The sequence below is a fragment of the Vulpes vulpes genome, chromosome 6 (assembly GCF_048418805.1).
Source record: "Vulpes vulpes isolate BD-2025 chromosome 6, VulVul3, whole genome shotgun sequence".
NCBI lineage: Eukaryota > Metazoa > Chordata > Mammalia > Carnivora > Canidae > Vulpes > Vulpes vulpes.
Window position 1 is genome coordinate 80,603,877 of NC_132785.1, and position 19,207 is coordinate 80,623,083.

At 33.3% G+C, this 19,207-nt stretch overlaps 1 protein-coding gene across 8 annotated transcripts in view; it reads left to right on the top strand.

Annotated features, from left to right (window-relative positions):
* LRFN5 (leucine rich repeat and fibronectin type III domain containing 5) overlaps nucleotides 1–19,207 on the top strand; it is a 235,571-nt gene that overhangs the window by 98,927 nt on the left and 117,437 nt on the right. For 6 of the 8 annotated variants that reach the window (XR_012002147.1, XR_012002149.1, XR_012002148.1 and 3 more), the window contains one exon: nucleotides 7,770–7,939. The exons of the other annotated variants lie outside the window; for them this stretch is intronic. The gene's annotated coding sequence lies outside the window, so the exon portion shown is untranslated. The remainder of the gene's footprint in view (nucleotides 1–7,769; nucleotides 7,940–19,207) is intronic. 8 annotated transcript variants of the gene reach the window in all.

Consider the following 19,207-nt stretch of genomic DNA (forward strand, 5'->3'; position numbering starts at 1 on the left):
CATTTCTAGTTGTATCATATAATACTAATTTTACTTTCAGAACTTTCTTCTCTACTTGAGTCATCTTTTTTCTTAGAAATTTTCTCCTCAAGTGGTAACTTCCCTGAGTTTTTTAGTATATGATTTCCTTTGTCTACAGTTAAAATTCTTTAATTTGTATTTCTTGAGTGTCTGTTGTATGTAGGTGAGCGTGGTTGGCACTATCAGGCATACAATTATCCATATGATGTTACAGGGACTCAAAGAGTTTATAGGCCAATAAGAGATCTAAGGTACATAAGATACCATTAGTTGTACACTATAAATGTGCTTTTCCTTACTTTCATTCTCTTAATTCTTCTCTGTAGTTGTAAGTGTGATTGATTTTAAGCCAGCCCTCATCCCCAGAAAGTTGTAGTGCTTATGCATCTTGGTATTTTCTACACCCATATTGCTTTTCAGCATATTTGCAGTGTTTTCAGATCCCAATCTTCGTGTGGTCCTTGGATTGTCTGAGTTTGCTCCAAAATCTTTTAAGTATACTGTGAATCTACTTCACAGCTTCTCAGTAGTTACTCAAGACTTACAGCCTCATATTCAACTCACTGACTAGTGAAATATATATATGCTCTATGGTTTTTATTATTATGAAGCATGGTCTCTCTCTCCCTCTTTCTCTATCCACTTATATTTATACACATTAAAATATCTCACTATATATAATTATATAGTATTCTAATATACACTTATATGGATGTGATTAATGAAAATATCTATTCATATATGCTTAAAGTATGTATTTCTAATATATATACTGTATAGCTTTTTCTACTATATCATCTATCTATCTATCTATCTATCTATCTATCTATCTATCTAACTATAGTATGCCTATGTATGAGTTCAGTTTACTTATATCATAAAGCTTTGTTTGGATTTATACATTTTAACCAGATGTATTTTTAATATAATTTGTAAAGCATTTTGATCAAGGCTTAAAATTGATTAAAACTGAAGAGACAACAACCACCACCAGAAAAACGCAGAATTCTTGTCCACACTACTAAGCATTTTCTCCCATTCTTAAACCATCTCACATTTCCCAAACACCAGGAATCTCCATTTTCTTTTATGATTAACTAAAAAAGGAAAATATCAATTAAGAACAGGTAGAGACTTGACTCAACCTCAACCCAGTAGAGTACTCAGCAGTTCGATAATTTACCATGCCACACATTCCTGGTATAAAATCTAGTCCCCATCTGAGTAGTAATGCTGTTCATGCACTCTAGTACCCAAAGCAAGGTGCAATCCAATCCTTTTCATTGACTAATGGATTTTAGTTTACTCTAGTCTTTCTGTGAGACACACTGTAACCCAGATGTGATTTGAAAAGGACCAAATAGGGGAGCCTGGGTGACTCAGTGGTTTAGGATTTAGCGCTGCCTTCAGCCCAGGGCGTGATTCTGGAGGCCAGGGATTGAATCCCATGTCGGGCTCCCTGCATGGAGCCTGTTTCTCCCTCTGCCTGTGTCTCTGCCTCTTTCTCTGTTTCTCATGAATAAATAAATAAAATCTTTAAAAAAAAAGAGATAAGGACCAAATAATTCACTACAATGTTAAACTTGATATTTCTTTTTCTATTAATGAATGCTGAGGTTGCAGCCAGAAATTATTGGCCCTTAAGAGTCACTTTAAGGCACATAATATACCATTATGTAGATCCACATGTAGTTGGCATAAATAATTCAAAGACATCCCATATAACCTCTGTAGAGTTTTATTCCTTATGGTAACCTTTTGTATAACTGTAGTACAATACCTAATATTGCAACCAGGGAACTGACATTGAGACAATCTGCCTATGTTATTCAGTTTATCAGTTTTACATATATTTGTGGGTATTTACATTTTGTTCCCTAAATTTTATCACATATGTAGGTATATATAAACTCAGTCAAAATATATAACAGTTCTACCATGGCAATTCCTTTTGTTAATCCTTTATACCCACAAACACCGGCCTTCCCACCTCTAAGTCTAATCTATTATATTTAATGTTAAAAAGAAGTGTATTCGTGTATTGTGTGTATGATATATATTAATAAAAAATGGGACACACATTTTATCATCTTCATATTAAAATTGATCTGGCTTTTACAAATTTAGGCATGAGTCAGAATTCTGAAGACGGTACTTAATATAATGTACATGTTCTGAAATTCTATCTAAATGTGTTTTGAAAAATTCTTACTTTTAAGGAGTATATAATATTATGATTCCTTATGGTATAATTTCTGAATTCACCTGCAAGAGGTGAGGTGGAGAGAATAAAGGAAAGAAAGAGTGGAGGAGAATAGGAAAGAGAGACAGAGACAAAGAAAAAGGGACAGGGAAGAGAGAGAAGAGGCAAGAGGAAGGGCGAGAGGGATTGGTGAAACAGTTGGCAGGTATAAAGGGTCTAAATAAATGATTGATCATGGAACAAAATGGTCAGATATTGATTGAGATAAGGAGACACTAATATGTATGTTTGCTACTATGTAATAATTAGCTGCAATGATGTTCACAGTAAGCACTAATGTCAGTATGGACTAATAATACTCAAGACTTGATGTCTTGTCCTGGTGTGAAACTTGAAGAAAGGAGTGGGAGGAAATAAAACATTAGGTGGAAATCAGTTGAAAAATAGGTGGAAATGTAGAGATTTTTGGTTTACTTAAAATAATAAAACTTTTTTTTTCAAGTTACAGTATTGGGTGCCTGTACTATTCGCATTCACGGGTGTGTGCACATGTGTAATAGATAACATTCACAATTACATTATGATGTTGGTTTTATTGTAATCATTTTGAAAACAAAAGACATAACATTTAAATCATTTAGAGTCACTGAAGACTGATGGAAGGAAGGGAAAGAGGAAGAGATGAAAGAGGGAGACAGGAAACAGTATATATATATATATAGATAGATAGATAGATACATATAGTTAAAATAAACATTGTATCAATAAGTTTGTTATTTTCTTTTAGTTGAAAAAAAATTATTACCAAAGTCATACACTGACATGCACATTAGTGTGACTTTGATCTTTGTCTGCTGACTTTTGCCAAACCACTAAGTGTAATTAGAATGTTGCATTTTATTTTTCCATGTATTCAAAGAAATGGAGCAAGATTGACATTTATATTCTCAGCCAACCATGAGCTAGGATAGTACAATTCTCTCACTTCACAAAGGGTTGAAGATGTGCCACTCAGTTGACTTTTGGAAGAAGAAAAAATGTTTCCAGAACTTTGAAATTCAAAGAAATTTCAAGAAATGTTAGCAGGGTGACTTTATCTTGTGAAAGATTTATGTGTTAAAATTTTTTGTTATTATTTTGGATTCAGATTCCATCATTCAAGGAAATATTAGTTATACAAGGAAAAATACTTTGCTAGCTCAAAAAACTTCAGTTGGGCCTTATTTTATACTTATTGTTTTTGTATAAGAATTTTGTAACCGCAATCTAGTAAATAGTATTTTTATAACTAAAGTCAGATTTTCTTCACTAAATAGGATATTAAGTTAGAGTTTTTATGATAAAAACATCCATTATTTTAAATTACGATTATGAAATTTAATGAATAAATTAGTCCCGTAAAAACGATGCAAAGCCAATTCCACCTCTATCTTCTCTCTGCCCCTCCCAAAGAGGCCTCCACCTTGCGTTGTATCTTACTGAAATACAGCATCACTTAAAATTATTTTCTTGAGTTGTTAACAGGAAATAATAAATGCAGTAATGAAATTTTTAGGTCACCAAGATTTATGTTTTATTTAGCTGCTGAATTCTTGCTATTACAGGAAAGGAATGATTAGTCGTTCTCATTTACAATGTGACATTTACATTAAACAGCAAATACTCTTGTGGCGCATTAATTTATTTATCATATGATCCTGGATATGTATAATAATTTGTAAATATTTTCCTATTACTAGGTATATGGTACACTTTTATTCAATAACACAAATGGATTCCCATATTCAATCAGTGCCTCTAATTTAATTTTTAAATTAGGTTTAACAGTACTGTGATGAGGCAAGCATGTTTTAGTAATATTTAGTATTTATATGAATCCTCCTGAATATTTATGTATTTCAAAGACCCATTAATGTAAAATAATTTCTGATTTTATTCTATATTTCTGGTCCAAAATTTTTTAAGTTATTTGTCTTTATAAAATAGTGTTTCTTATACTCTCATTTTTGGAGTAGTCCACTAAGATCATGCCAAACAATATATCATTACATGATTATCAAATAAGCGATTGACTTACTTACAGTGAAATCATCTAATTCGTTTATTCATCATATATATCAAAACAGCTGGCTTTCTGCATCATGTGGATTAAACATCTGGATGACTAAATGTTTACTTTTTAATCATTTTCAACACATGGTAAATATAATTAAAAACCAATGAGAACACCTCCTTCATGTTATTTTGTTCTATTAAAGTAAAATGGAGAGATATAAGGAATGGTGCTATTTGGTGGGTTCATAATTGCTCTGATCTTTAAATTTGAAGGACATACTTAAGATTATATTACTGCTACCTTAAAATAATTCAAGGGTGTCTTTAGTGGTCAGTGTGGCAAAACTTAGAGCAACCTTAGGAAGAAATTCCTGAGGGAAACAAAATTATCGCATGCCTACCATGAATTTTATTCCATATTGGTAATGTATGATACCTTGAAATAATTACAACTCTTTGTAATATTATTTTTTCATTTTAAGGGAGAAAACTGAGCAACATGGTTATCGCTATTCCAATCCAGGCTCATAAGACTTTTAAAGACCTGCCTTTATCTGTAGAGAGATTTGAATCAAAGTGTATGTTCAGACAACTTAGCAAAGACATTGTAGAGGGGAAGAGGATACCACTAGGAGCTGGAAGGGGTCATGATTCTCCATTTTGAAAAAAAAAATTTACCTAATAACTTTCTGAGTTTTGCCCATGTTTCCTGAGTTCTCTCAGAGTTTAAGGTCGGCATTCAAGATACTGTTGGATGAAGAACCATATTTCTTGGGAATACATGTACATAAAAAATAACAGTTGCCAAATTTCCTAAGACTGTGGAAGAAGGCCAATATGGCAACAACTTGGAACTAAGGGACTGATCAGAATTTCTTATAAGATGTTTTATTTCAAGATATTATCAATTAGGAAAGGACATCTTTATAAGATCATACTACAAAATTGTAGTATTAGAATACCAGTCTAAAATCTACTATTTTTGGCATTGCATTGACCAAAATATATGGGCTTAAAAAGCAAAACAAAACAAGACAAAAACCTAGCACCTTATTTGTGTTTCTTTAATATAGAATCCTATAGTGGTTTTCTGAAATCCTTACATTATGAGATAGGGGAACATTGATTTGGAGTGAGATAGTCCTAGATGAAGAGTCTCAGCCTTGCCTGTGACTAGCATATGACCTTACCCAAGGCTAGTGGACTTAATCTCTATCCCTACTTTTCATACCAGTGTATAAGAATATGCTTTTATTTCATTTGATTCTTGGGAGAGGATCTTAATAAAAGGTATTGCAACAAAAGGAAAAATGTTATCATTATAAAATGATATAACCATACATAAAAAGAATTTTGGGCTATTGGAATTTAGAAAGGACTGTAGCAGTTACTATGCTTTTCATGCTAAAATAAAGACATGGAAATACTGTTGATCAGTCCTTTCTTGTTACTAGTATAATAATTAGAGATATTAATATTTTGCTCTTGCTTTATATTAACTTTTTACTACAGAGAGGGAACATAATCAGAGTTACAGTAGCAGGCTTCTTGGCCTAAGCATTTTACTTCTAGGAATATATTATAGAGTTATTCACTAATATGCATAGATAGATGTATGTGGACATTGATTATATCATCTTATGGTAAAATCCTAGAGATTTGTTAATCTTCAATTGTGACACACTATGAGCAGATTATATTGTATGCATATGGTAGATACTCTGGATGGAATGAACAAGGTTGATGATAGAAAACAGGAGTGATCTTCACAATGTATGAAATAAAAGGAATAGAGCAAAATAGGGTACAATCTTTGTATAAAAATCTACATAGGGCAGCCCAGGTGGCTCAGCGGTTTAGTGCCGCCTTCAGCCCAGGGTGTGATGCTGGAGGCCTGGGATCGAGTCCCACGTCAGCTCCCTGCATGGAGCCTGCTCTCCCTCTGCCTGTGATTCTGCCTCTCTCCCTCTCTCTCTCTCTCTCTCTGTCTCCCATGAATAAATGAAATCTTTTAAAAATATCTTAAAAAAATCTACATACACAGACTCACATTCATGTATGCATAAAGTATTTCGGGAGAATGTTCTAAAATTTGAAATTGGTTTCTTCTAAGGGGTGTATGTCTTGCTTTAGAAGGAGATTTGTTTTTGTATTTCTTGTACTTTACTCATGCATATAAAATGTAAAAATTAGTTTAAAATATTAATGGAAGGAAATAAATAACAAGGCAAACAATAGCTGTCTCAGGGTGGTTGGCATATGATTGATATACATTCATGTCTGTGTGTGTGTATGTGATATATCTGAGTTATTCTCTAATTCTATAAGAAACATCTTTCTTTTGTAATAAATATAAATTTTAAAAATATAGCACTGGTTGACAGATTCATAATTTGAAATGAACTCTAATTTACTCTTATTCCACTTTACCATTAATCTATGCATTTTTTTTTTAGCATTTCTGAGTAATTTCAGTATAAACTTTAAGCAGTAGCTTTACTTTTTTTTAAAAGACCTAATTATCAGGTATGTCAGGATAATATAATCACTCTTAAATTTTGACTTTATAAGATTATTCACACATTTTTTCAAATGGAGACAGCAGAAAGAAGCTAAACCCAAATTGTCTTTGTATCATCTTATGTGATTCTTAATAATATCTTTTGAAATTATATTATTCCTCACTTTGCTTCTGCAGATAAAATAAGTCATGGCAAAAAAAAAATAATAAGTCATGGCTTAAGTAAAATTACAATTCCTCTGTTCATTTCAAAAACATTTTTTAAAATTCATTTCTGCATTAAAAGTGATAATGGTTAAATATTAATTGGCACTATTGTATAGATGTTGGGAGAAGTTAGATACCGTATCTCACAGACCTAGGTCAGTTATTATTTAGGTTAACACGGGACTCTCAGAACAGGTATAAATCAGCAATCTTCTGATGTGAAGTTAAGATACAAGTGGCACATCTGACTATTTTCTCCATAGACGTATGTGTTTAAATAAGTAGATTTTCTCTTGTGGGAAATGCAGGTATCACAACATAAGACAATTAGCTGCTATGAGGGCAGGATTTATGAGCTTCATTCACTACTGAATTGCCACCATCATGTGCCTGGTTAAACATTTGTTAACTTTTGTAATTTTTTAACATTAGCTTGCAAGTTTAATTAATTGAAACGCAAAGAAAATTGAACTATATTTAAATTGTTTAAATTATGTTCAATTTTGAGATAAGAGAACTTCTAAATATGAAAAACGGAATGCTGACCTATCTATTGGAATCCGGGCATATTGCACATTCCACTAGAAAGCTTCATTATGCAAATCTATTTATTTATTTTTTATGCAAATCTATTTAAATTCTGTTTAGTGATATTCCTGATAGATTTTGAGATTGATCACACAGTTGACAGCAACTATATTTTTCCAAGATACTTTATAAACATATTTTGATACACTTTTTTTGTGCTTGTCTCCTTTGAAGAGTCCCTGTAACCATTCAGCCAGGTGTCGGGAAGCTATGTAGTAGCTGAGCACCCTTCTGACACTCCTCAGAATCAGCTTTGGAGATGCTTTCACCTTGTCCGTCTTCTTCAGCAGCCAGGCAGAGTGCTGAATCCTTCACAGCAGTGAGGAACTCTTCTGGCTCCAGAAGTAAGTTGACAACATTCAGTTTGATCATTTCCAGTGGTTTTAAAAATACTTAGAAGAGGCTAGCTGGAAATCTTGCAAATTAATATACAAATTAAAACCAGGATTATTCATCACTGACTATTTCACTTCTTTGTTGGATTTTATCTTTCTGATGATATAGTTACTACTTTTATGTAGATAACCTGTATTAGATTTTCTGAGATTTTTTTTCAGGATTGTGTCACATGATTATCATGATTTATTTATATTCACAGCTTTGAGGCATAGAGAGAGGAGAGATTCAAATAATAGTTTACGCATGAGCAGATGGACTCAGAATGACCAAATATCTTATAAAAGTTGCTTGGCCAATGAATTATGAAGATGGGACAAAATTTCTGGTCTTTTGATTCTTAAATATCAAGAGCCCTTTCCATGACTTTGATCTCCAGTTATATATGGAGGGTAAGGGACTGATGCAGGAAACAGCATTTTTCTTGATTGGATGGTTTACTGAGTGACAAACACTGTGTCATTGAAGGAGAGTTTATGGCAAATTATAAATATGCATTATAAAAAAATAAAAGGGAAATCACAGGTAGGGAAATGGATTGAAATGTGGATATGAAGAGTGTACAAGATGCGTAATATATTATACACCACCCCAAAACAAATTTCCAGCTGCATGTTGATCTTTGGGCTTCTTAATTACTGGATATATCAGGTAAACACATCAATTATATGATTGTTTGTAAGATATGAAAAGTAAATACAACATCTTGAGGAATGTTCAGACTTTCCTAGTTCATACTTATAATCCTATTGTTTTGCCACTTTCCTAGTTTACTTGGTTTAAATTTAACATATTTTCCCCCTTCTCCCAAATACTTGATGTAGGCATCCCTCGCTTCTCTTAGGGATATATTTGTTTAAAAATGTCACCACACAGAAAAAGATTATGAGTGCATTTTTAAAGATAAAAAAGTTTGATTTAGCCCAGATTATTTTTTAAAATAAAGTGCTTAGCAATTAGAATTTCCTTGAAGAGAATGGGTAGAAAACATTTAATAACATTAGTTTTATTTTGCAACATAGTATAGCTTCAGTGAGCCAGCAACAGATAGGTCTATGTCCTTAAGGGAACAGGGGGACTGTTGTTAAGAATTTATTTCTGAATTGTGGTGCTATCTATTACATAGATTAAATGGGCATCCAAAATGTTGTTGCTAGTGTACTCAGAGTAATATAGAAGGGCTTCTTTTAAGACATAAATAAAAAGGATATATTAGTTTATATTGAAGTTAATTCATTATGACTATAACTGTAGCATAAAATGATGAGTCTGAGTATGCAGAAGATAGATTACAAATCATTATTTTAGTGTAGGTTTTTTTCTATGCATATTTTATTACCGTGTACTCTTTTCATACATCATTTATTCATTTATCTTAAAAATTGCTTTTGCTGTTTTTGTTCTTGAGCTTTTCATTAAATAAAGCAACTTGAGGGAGACATTTCAGATTTTCTAGGTGTTGCTTTTTGTAAAGAAATGGAGGATCCTGACGAGTTTGAGTTGATTTCACACATTTTGAAGATATGGAGCTATGTAAGATTTGTTTCTTAAAGGCAACCCACAAGAGCCTGCAGAGATTTTTATATGTCCATACAATAAATTAAATAATAAATTTTTGTTTTCCACAGATAAAGCTGACTTTTTCTAAGTAAAACATCTGACTTAATGAAAGCTGTTAGCATAGGAAATAAATTTACTGACATAGATTCTCTAGTGTAAGTCACAGGACTTAGTGAATTCAAATACATTTTCATTTACTAATGGCTATAAACAAGGCCAAAGGATTTACTTAATTAACTTGGCAATAGAAGGCTAAACAGAAATAATTTATATATTGAGAAGGACTCTTCTGAGTTAATGCTTAATTCAATTTTTAAATTACCAGTCCATTACTCTGTAGAAGTAGAATCTCCTTTTCCCTTTCTATTTTTTCTTTGGAGTAACATTAGGCTAAAAGTCTTGCATGGAATTAATCACTCTGAAAAAAGAGAAAGTAAATACATTCCTAATTAGGTTCCTCAAATTTCAAATAGCTCATTGAAAATTCATAGCACATCCATTAAAATCCCTTTAAAAATAAATGGAATACTGGGAACTTTCTGAGAGGAAGTAAACTATGGAGAAGTAGTAAAATAATGAAGCAATGGAATATCTATCTGTTACTAGTGTAGGACAGTTGAGGTAGTGGTGGTTTTTATGATGATAATTTTTCTCACTGTGGCATTTTGAATTAGTCTTAGCCAGTAAAATAGTACTTTTGTCTGTTTCTTTTTTTTTTTTTAAGATTTTATTTATTTATTCATGATAGACATAGAAAGAGAGAGAGAAAGACACAGAGAAACAGGCAGAGGGAGAAGCAGACTCCATGCCGGGAGCCAGATGCGGGACTCAATCCCGGGACTCCAGGATCACGCCCTGGGACAAAGGCAGGCACTGAACCGCTGAGCCACCCAGGGATCCCGAACTTTTGTTTGTTTCTACTGTTCTTTCTTATTTAACTAAAGCACTGTGATGAATTTAAACAATAAACAGTAATATCTGAACAGGAAATGGGCATGCCTGTCTAAATATATACATATGTATATAAACATCTAAAGATAATTTACTATATACATAGCAGTAATGATAATCACTCTACAAGGCTAATATGCCTTGTAAATATTAAGTTTTCCTACTGACATTAAATATATATTTAAGAGACTTTTATTTTTTCTGAAAAAAAATTCCCTATGTTTAAGATTTATAAATTATCAACTCTGATAATATTAATTTACTGTGGTTTTACCATTTGTCATAATAATCAGTATATTATCATTTGACACTTTCCAGTACTTTTTAATAAATATTAACTTATTTGATTCTTATATTACCTTTATGAGGAAGTTTAACAAATTATGTAGGCTCTCAACCAGATATATATATTTTTACATTGAATACCTTCAGGTATATATTTATACATTTGAAGTTATCCTAGATACTTGAGCTATAAGAACACTGATAGAAGGGGTGCCCCAGGAGCTCAATCAGATAAGTGTCCAACTTTGAACTCAGCTCAAGTCTGGATCTCAGGGTCATGAGTTCAAGTTCCACACTGGGCTCCATGCTGTGTGGGGATCCTACTTGGAAAAAAAAAAAAAAACAGAAAATTAAAGTTATTGATAGCACAAATAATATGCTAACTATGAATGATAAGATGGGTAATGGATTAGGTTCAATAGCCCTGAGTGGTATAGCCAAGAGGAAACCTGTTATATCATGTAGTGCTCATTTCATTTTATTTTATTTATTTTATTTTTTTGTAGTGCTCATTATAAAAAGAAGGGAGAATAAAATTCTCAAAAGAAGGAAACTGTAAAAAGAAAAAAAGAAGCAAACTTTGTAATGACTCTCAAAAATATATGTATTCAGGGATGCCTGGGTGGCTCAGCGGTTTAGCGCCTCCCTTCGGCCCAGGGTGTGATCCTGGAGTCCTGGAATCAAGTCCCACATTGGGCTCCCTGCATGTAGCCTGCTTCTCCCTCTGCGTGTGACTCTGCCTCTGTCTCTCTCTCTCTGTGTCTCTCATGAATAAATAAATAAAATCCTTAAAAAAAAATCCAAACCCCCCCACAAATATATGTATTCAGTGCCAAATTAATGTATTTAATTTCCTAACTGCCTTAAATTTAACATGTTGCTAACTAAGCTCTTGATCATCTTGCCAGATACTCTTTTTGATATTCTGGAGCTCACAAAATGTCATCACCATATGCCAGAAAAAATAGGAACCATCTTCTTACCTTTCCCCTTCATTCTACAGATTCCATCACCTAATATGGTCAAATTTAATTAGAGATATTTTCTTGAGTTTATCCATTTTTCTCTGTTTGTGACCATTAGTACCCTGGTCCCAAAGACCATAATTTCTCCCCTGGGCTACTCCAGAGGCTTCTTAAATTATCTGCTCACATCCACCAATGCACTGATTCTGTTTATTCTCCATAGTCAGGCAGAGAGAGGTTTGTTTTTTGTTTTGTTTTGTTTTTTTGTTTTTTTGTTTTTTTTTTTAGATTTTTATTTATTTATGAGAGAGAGAGAGAGAGGCAGAGACACAGGCAGGGGGAGAAACAGGCTTCATCCAGGGAACCTGATGTGGGACTCGATCCTGGGACTCCAGGATCACCCCCTGGGCTGAAGGCGGCACTAAACTGCTGAGCTACCCGGGCTGCCTGAGAGAGTATTATAAAGTACAAAACTGACGTGACATACCTCTTTAAAGACTGTTACTTGTAGAATATGAATAAAATTCCACATCACAGCTTATTATGCTTGAATGGTTTAGCACTTTTCCAAATGTCCCCAACTTATTTCACACTGTGTTCCTCACCTTTCCTACATTCCAGCACAGAGGCCTTTCCACCCTTCTTCCACATCATGTGACCTCCCACCAAAGTCCCACCACATGGTTATTTTCCCCTCAGCAGATCATCACTCTCAATTCCTTTTTGCCTAGTATCTCAACACAATACTCACTTCCTGAAAGAAGCCTTTCTTGTTCTGCCTGACCAGATCATCTCCACAGCAGTAGCTCCACAGCACTGTGTAACTGAAATTCATTACAAGTTAATGTCTCTCTATGCAATAATTTAATGTTGACCTCCCTTTCAGAATGTAAACGCTATAAGGTCACAATCCATGTGCATTTTGCTTATCAAAGAAACTGTTTTTATTTCTTGGTCACTACAAGCATGGGCCTAGAGCCTCTTTGCCCTTGCCCCCTGCCCCTAGCCCCATCATGTGGGTTTCAAGGACATCAACTGGAATAGAATTTTTAAGCATCAACTATGAAACCTCTTTTTTTCTGTGTTTTCCTGTTGTCATAGTTTGATCCAGTTTTATTGTAGGCTTGTCATTTTCAGTGGGTGTTTATTTTTCCAGGGCCTTTATACCGCTGCCTTCTCCCCTTCTTAGTCTCGGCAATATTCCTCAGGGTCTTATTTTCTGATAGGTGATGGATCAAGATCCTGTCCCTGCTGTTATAAAGCAGGTACAAATGAATCCGATTGGAATTTTTGTTTAAAAATAATTATAGATCAGTAGGAAAGGTAAGGGTATTGCAATGCAGAAATAACTACGATAAGATAACTAGTGATGGAAAGCTACAAATAGTCATTACATGGAAAAGAAGTTTTTCCATCTGAGATTATGCAAATATGCAACTTATTATAAGTAGAATTTGAACCTCAGAGATAGATTTCAATATTGGAGAATTGTTAATGTGCTGATGTGTTGTCTCACTTAGGTAAAAATTCCAGAAGCTGGAGAGGTTATGCATAGTTCTCCCAAAAGCCCTTAAGTACTGACACCAAAGCTAAAAATGTCTTAGCTGGCAATACTTGATGTAGAAAGGCCACTGTTCTCTCTGCCTACTGTTAGTGTTGGCTCTGTGGTTGTTAATACTTTAGTTCTTACTGTGAAGTGTCCTCAGATGAGGTCTGAATAAATTTTTAGCTTTAGGAGATAATGATTACTTTACATTTGTTTAGGACCAGGAAAGATTGATGTCATGTAGAGAATACTCCTGGCAACTGACATTAGATGTGTGACAACAATCTTAATTGTGAAGTATTAGCTCTGAAATGCTTGGAAAAATTTTATTTATGCAGAATTGGCCTGAGTAATTATCCCAGTTATTGTGATGAGCACCCTGTTTCACTGTCCAGTTAACCTCCGTTATATCACTGTGGGCTGCACTGAGGGTATATTAACATATGCCAGATTTAGAATCCTCTGAGTATATTGAAGCACTTCTCATTGATATTAAAAAATGTGGGAGACTTTATAGCAAGGAAAACAATTAGGAGTACAAATATTTCATTTAGAGAAAAATCTGTGGTTTACCATAGAAAGAAACTCACAGACTAGAAGAATTAACATAGGTTATATTGATCATAAACACTAATTTAACATTACTAATGACTTGTAATATGAAGGGAACAATACAGTGAAATTACAGAACTACATGGAAAGTTGTGTGAAAAAAAAAATCAGGGACATTATAGCCATATCAATGCCAGCTGGAAACATTAACTATTTAGGAATCCTAGAAATTTGATTTCAAAAAATGCTAACTTAGATATATATATCTAAGACAGTTAACTTGATTATATGGTTTTTGACACAGAAGTATTTAATATCTAGGATGTTGGACAGCCTCAGTGATGTTGAAGATATTTTATCACCCAGGAGAGATAAGTAAAACACACCATTTGGGGATGGAGACAGGCAAGAGGTGGTGACCTGTGGGTTAGTCTGAAATGACAAGCCCTTCCATCATCCTTAGTTGCATAGGTAAAGCTGGATGATGGCTGTGACTTGGCAGGTAGTAGCTCAGTCTCTTGTCTAATTAATCTTACCTTCAATAATTAGGAATAGTGAAGGTATAACTTACTTGACGTAAAAATGAATTTACCCCCATATATTTATTTAAAAAAACAAACACAAAACATTTGGCAACTGAGGTGAAAGCTTTGTTGGTGAGGTAAAAGCTACTTTTCTAAGGTGATTGGCCCTCTTAGTCTAAGGCAATTCTAAATCCATAATAAGAATCTGGCTTTCTTTTTGATCAGTTGTGTGCAGATATGGATTACTGTGCTGAAGTCTGGGGTTTTAACATACTGTTTAATATCTGAAAAACAAATAACCTTTTAATACCTGCTTACTTATTTATGTCTTGAAGATAGAGTACCATTACAGGCAAATGAATGCCTTTTAGATTATTTCAATACCTACTACAATAATGATTCCAATGCGGAAATAATCCACTATTGAAAACATACATTCATTATTTATAAAGAGACAGAAAAGTAGAGTAAACTTTTTCTAATAAGAATTCTCTACTTAAAAGAGAGGATTGAAAAGGAAATGCTGACAAGTAAACTTATATATAATTGTACGTGATTTTTATGTAGTATTTTCATTTAATCAAGGTTATATTTTGGAGCATTTTTCAATATTTTTTGTATGTGCCTTGAAATGAAACGGTGGAACTCCAAATTTTAGGTCAGATTTAAAGAATGACTCTATTTAACAATTATAATGATAATGAGGATGGTCTGTGGCACTCATGGATTTTGTTGATGTAGTTATATGCAAATGTCCCCAGTCTGGAAACTGGTATCCAAGAATGAGCCATGTAATACTGAGTTCAGCAAAGATCCAACATCTGAATCACTTCTTGAGTTTGTTGTCTAATCATAATAATATGAAAGTAACTTTTATTAAAGATATAGAGAGATTTAAAAAAATTCTTTGGTAATGCTTTACTGTGGTTTGTGGGCAGTTTCTCAGTGGTTTACTTGATTTCATTTGAAGACAAAAATCCATATATATGACTTCTTGTGCAAGGGTTTTTATGTATAAAGATCTGTAATACTCCATTATGAGTCATAATGCTAAATAAGGAAGATATTGAAGAATACATCAAGTAAGAACCTAGCAATCATCAAGTCTAAGTCCAGCTCATTTTTATCCAGGCTTAGTAGTATCTTTTTTTTTTTTTTTTGCCACATGATTCCCAGGTGAACAAGTACATATTTTGTTCTCCTGTATTTAGACCTCAGAAATTATCAAGTCTTTCCTCTACATCTAGACAGATGTTTTGGTCAAATAGTTTTTTTTTTTAATGCTTTTGTTTCTCAGGATATTTCTTGAGTCCTACTCAGAAATAAGTACAGACATTAAGAAAATAATAACTTTAGTCTATAAGACATACTATCATATGAAAAAGTCTCATTAGTCTACTTCAAATAAGCTAAAAAAGATCATTTAATTACACATTTTGCAATGCCCTTTTGTAGAAAATGCTCATGTGAAGGAGCAGCTATCAGGGACTTACTTTAAAAATACATATATCAAAGGTATTAAAAATAATAAGAATGGCAAATCCAAGGCACTGGAAATCATTATGAGGGATGGTAAGTTATAGAGATTTATTTATTTATTTAGTAATTTTTACTTCACTTGACTGTATATTAACCAGCAGTCTATAATCATTCTTAATAAACAGAAGCTTATTGAATACAAGAATAAATAGAAAATAATTTTAATTAACATTATACAAAGTTATCTTGTATCACAAACCCAAATATGTAATATAATATGATCCCCAGATTGTTAATTCTTGGGCTTATAAAAGCATTGCATTGCAAGTAAAACATTAAAGTAGCATAAATGAACAAACGAAAAAATCGAGATATTCCATGCTCATGGAGAGAAGTCAGTATTGTTGAGATATCATTAATTGCCAATTAGATATGTAGAGTCAATGCAATCCCAATCAAAATTCCAGAATGTTATTTTGTGGGAATCAACAAATTGATTCTGAAGTTCATATGGAGAGGCAAAAGACACAAAATATCCAACATAATATTGAAGAATAACAAAGTTGGAGAACTGATGCTCCCCAATTTCAAGACTTAACTATAAAGCGACTTACTATAAAACTACAGTAATCAAAAAGATGTGGTATTAGCAATAGAATAGACAAATAGATCAGTAGAACAGAGTAGAGAGCCCAGAAGTAGAGTCCCATAAATATAGTCAACTGATCTTTGACAAAGGAACAAAAGTAGTACAATGGAGTAGACAGTCTCTTCAACAAATGATGCTCACAACTGGACTTGCATACGTAAAAAAGGAACCTAGACATAAATCTTAAAACCTTCACAAAAGTTAACTCAAAATGGATCAGAGACCTATGTGTATTATAATACAATAAAACACCTGGAAGATAACATGGGAGAAAACCTAGGTGACATTGGGTATGGTGATGACTTTTTACATAAAACACCTAGGAAACAATAAAAAATAATTGATAAACTGAACTTCATTAAAGTTAAAAACTTCTCTATGAAAGAAAATGTTAAGAGAATGAGAAGGCAAGCCAGAGCCTGGGAGAAAATGTTGGCAACAGGCATATCTGATAAAGGACTGGTATCCAAAATATCAACAGTGATAACATAAACAACATGTTTTAAAAATGAGCCAAGGACCTTAACAGATACCTCACCAAAGATACACAGATGGTAAAACAAACAAACAAAAAAACCCCAAAAACCTTACGAAATATGCTCCATATCGTGTGTCATCAGGGAAATGTAAAGTAAAATAACAATGAGCTGCTACTTTACACCTATTAGAATGGCCAAAACCTGGAATACTGACAACACAGGTGTTGTCGAGGATGGGGAACGACTGGAACTGACACATTGCTGGTGGGAATTCAAGAGTACAGCACTTTGGAAGCCAGTTTCCCTGTTACTTACCAAACTAAACTATACTCTTACTGTAAAATCCAGCAGTCATCCTTCTTGATATTTACTCTAGAGTTAAAAACATATGTCCACACAAAAACATACACGCAGATTTGTCCAGCAGCGTTACTCATAATTTCCAAAACTTGGAAGCAACCAAGATGCCCTTCACTAGGTGAGAGGATAAATAAACTACATCCAGACAATGAAATTATTCAACACCAAAAAGAAAGGAGTTTTCAAGCCACAAAAAGACATGGAAGAAACTTAAATGCCTGTTAGAAAGTAAAAGAAGCCAATTTGTAAAGGTTATATCCTGTACGATTCCAACTATATGACATTCTGGAAAAGACAAAGCTATCCAAAACAACAGAAAAGATTAGTGGTTGCCAAGTGTTTAAGGGTACGAGGATAAATAGACAGCAAAGAGAATTTGGGGCAGTGAAAATACTCTGTCTGATGCCATAATGATGAATACATGTCATTATACATTTGTCCAAACACATAGAATGTGAAACACCAAGAGGAAATGGCAATATTGACTGTGTATGAGTTTTGGGGTGACTATGATGTGTCAAGTTTACTTTCATTATTTTTAGCCAATGTCCTACCATAGTGGATTTTATTAATAACCCGAGTGTATTTACATGTGAGAGCCAGGGAGTATGTGAGCAATTTCTTTGCCTTCCCTTCAGTTTTTCTGTGAATCTTAAATTGCTCTGAAAAAATTAAGTCTTAATTTTAAAAACTGGTATAAACATGTTCATAGTTTCACTGTTGAACTTTCTTGTGTTTCAGATATTAAATAAATTCCTTATATATTGTGAAATATTACTGTATACGAGTTGGCCATATTTGATATGAAATTGTTTCTCATTCTTGTATTAGCTTGTATTTACTTGATTTACTAATAAGATTGAGAATCTTTGCATGACTTGGCCTTTCAGATTTCCTTTTCAGTGAAGTCCTTTGTTAATTTTTATATTAGCTTGTGTTTTTTTTTTAACAGATTATAGTAGTTTTTTAAAAATGTGCTTTACATTTTAGTCTTTTGTGGATTTCTTGAGTTATATACAATTGCCCCTAATCTATGGCTAGTATTTTCACTTTAATAATGTTATAGCATATTCATAAAGGACTGATCTTATATGTATAGGAGTTGAGGTAGGAATTCCATTCTTTCTTCCTAAATGAGACACAAACTCCTAAGATACTGGGTAATACACAACTTTGTTTTAATGCCTGCACCAGACCCTTGACACTCAGAAGGGTATGAGTGGGGAGTAATATATAGCTTATATTTTTTACCCTTTCAGGAGTTGTTTACACACATTGAAGTAAAAGTAGAGTGGGGGTTGTGGCACTGTTTCTACAGCTGGCGGATCCCCAAGGAAATTGACCCTTTCTCATCCAGTCTGGGGAAACAGCACCTCCAGGGAGTCTGCACGTACAGTAGTGGTGACATGGATAAGATTATGTTGCCTCAGGATACTGGAGAGATGGTCATTAAGCACCCTCTTTTACGGTGTCAACTGAGAGTTTCTCTGGGTTTTATTTAGTATAGCTCTATGATCAATCTGGGGCTTACTTATACTTGTAACCCAGAGATAGTTTTTAAATATAAAGCTACTGACATATTTAACATTTCATACATAGGATGGATGCCTTAATTCACTGTATTTTATTGTCATCAAGTTTTCATAAGCATTTTTAAATATTTAATAATTTCAGTTCTTCATTTCAAGGGACAGTGCAGTGACCAAAGAAAGTAAATCATTTTTACAAAGAGGAATTTGCAAGAAGGATCCCAAGCTCCAGAAAAGAGAATGTCCCACGAAGTCCTTACCCAGATAAAATGTCATTTTCATTTGAAAAATGTATCAGTTGTTTCTTTTGGTTTGTGTATTTTCTTTTCTTTTTTCT